Source organism: Tinamus guttatus, unplaced genomic scaffold, assembly GCF_059628265.1.
Source record: "Tinamus guttatus ecotype Peru unplaced genomic scaffold, ASM5962826v1 Tinamus_guttatus_pri_ptg000690l, whole genome shotgun sequence".
NCBI lineage: Eukaryota > Metazoa > Chordata > Aves > Tinamiformes > Tinamidae > Tinamus > Tinamus guttatus.
Window position 1 is genome coordinate 371,021 of NW_028289224.1, and position 2,039 is coordinate 373,059.

Sequence of the window (2,039 nt, forward strand, 5' to 3'; positions counted from 1 at the left end):
GGAAGGAACAGCGCCCCCCCCCCCCCCCGCCCCGACCCTCCTCCTCCTCCTCCTCCTCCTCGCGGGGTTAACAAAACTCAAACCCAGTTACGGGATTGGGGGGGAAGCCGCGGAGCAGAGGCCAAACTGCGGAGCGAACTCGGGACGGGCCCTTGCGCGGCCGCGTCCCTCACCGCGGCGTCCGGGCGCCGGCGGGAAAATCGCCCGCAAAGCGGGACTTCGCTTCTTCTTTTTTTTTTTTTTTTTTTTTTTTTTTTTTCTCCTCTTTTTTATTCTTTTATCTTTCGGGTTTATTCGGGGCCGGGGAAGGTCGGGGCTTTTGTTGGCGGGTCGCGCTGCCGGGGGCGGGGGCGTCGCGCGCACTTTGCGCTGCCGCGGCCCCCGGCTGGACAGAGAGGGAAGGAGGTGGCGGGGGGAGAGGCCGAGCTCCCCCCGCGCCCAAATCCCAGCCGGCCCCGCCATCAGCCGCAACCCTTCGCGCGGGAGAATATATATTTTTTAAGGAGAGGGAAAAAAAAGGAAAAAATATAAAAAATATTTTAAAAATCCTTGCTCCGCGGGGGAGCGCGCAGGAGCGGGAGGAGGAGGAGGAAGAGGAGGAAGAGGAGGGGGACCCACAAACACACACGAAGGAGCATCCCAACTTGGCGGGCGCTTCTCCGGGCAGCGGCGGCTCCAGTCCGGCTTTTCGGGAGCTCTCGCCGCGCCGCGGCCCCCCCGGCGCCCCCCTGCGCGCCCCCCCCGCGCCCTCCCCGCCGCAGGTGAGTCCGCCCCTCGCGCAGGGGCCGCGCCAGGTACCGGCTTTATCTGCAGCGGCGGCAGCGGCGGCGGCCCCGGGGGCGCGGGCAGCGCCGGGCACCGCGGAGCGGGGGTGGCCCGAGGTTGGGGCGGGGGGGGGGTGGATTTGGGAACGGGGGGGGGGGGTGCGCACGCGTGCGCGTGGCGCGCTGCGCGGGGGGAGGCTTCGCGCACACACGCGGACACGCGCGAAGGAGCAGCCCCCCCGCGCCCCCCCCCCGGCGCACACCATGTTCCAGCCGTCCGCGAAGCGCTGCTTCACCATCGAGTCCCTGGTGGCCAAGGACACCCCGCTGGGCCCCGACGAGCCGCTCCGCGCCGCCGCGCTGCCCTACGCGGCGCCCGACGCCTTCGGCGGCGCCTTCCCCGGCGCCGCGGCCGCCGCCGGGCGCTCCGTGTACGGGGGCGCCGAGCTCGTGTTCCCCGAGGCCGTGGGGCACCCGGCGCTGCCCGTGGCGCCCCCGCAGCTCCCGCCGCCGCCCGCCTTCTTCGGGCCGCAGCACCGCGACCCGCTCAACTTCTACCCCTGGGTGCTGCGCAACAGGTTCTTCGGGCACCGCTTCCAAGGTGAGCTGCGAACGGGCACCGGGATGAGCGCCGGGACATCCCCGCACGCACACCCTGCACCGGGAGCGCCCCCGGGCCGCGCGGAGCGGAGCGGGGCGCGGAGCGAGCGCGGCTGTCACCGCGCGGCGGGGCGGCGCGGGGCCCTTCGGCCGCTGCCCCGAGCGGATCCCGTTTATTTTTTATTTTTTTTTTTTTTCCGCGGGCTGCGCGGCCCGAGCGCTTCGCGGAGGGAAAACCTGTTGCTGCGGAGCCGCCCGGAGACGAGAGGCGGCCCGGGGACACGCGGGCACAGGGACACGCGGACGCAGGGACACGCGGGCACAGGGACACGCGGGCACAGGGACACGCGGGCACAGGGACACGCGGACACAGGGACACCCCGACGCAGGGACACGCGGGCACAGGGACACGCGGGCACAGGGACACGCGGGCACAGGGACACGCAGCCGTCCGCAGCCGGGCTGCCCCGGCACATGCGGGTGCCGGGCCGGGCCGCGCTCACCCGCACACTCGGCCGCCCCTCCCGGTGCCTTCGCTCCGCGCCGGGCCCGGCGGCCCCCGCAGACCCCGGGCCCTTCCGCGGCGGCTCCGCGCGGGGCTCCTGGCGGCGGCGGAGGGGGCGGGGGGCGCGTCCCAGGGGAAAGAGTTTGGGGTGTTCCTGCTCCAAAATGAAG

At 72.3% G+C, this 2,039-nt stretch overlaps 1 pseudogene; it reads left to right on the plus strand.

Annotated features, from left to right (window-relative positions):
* Positions 1 to 1,028: 1,028 nt before the first annotated feature.
* On the plus strand, positions 1,029 to 1,365 carry LOC148591865 (homeobox protein EMX1 pseudogene; annotated as a pseudogene).
* Positions 1,366 to 2,039: the final 674 nt, after the last annotated feature.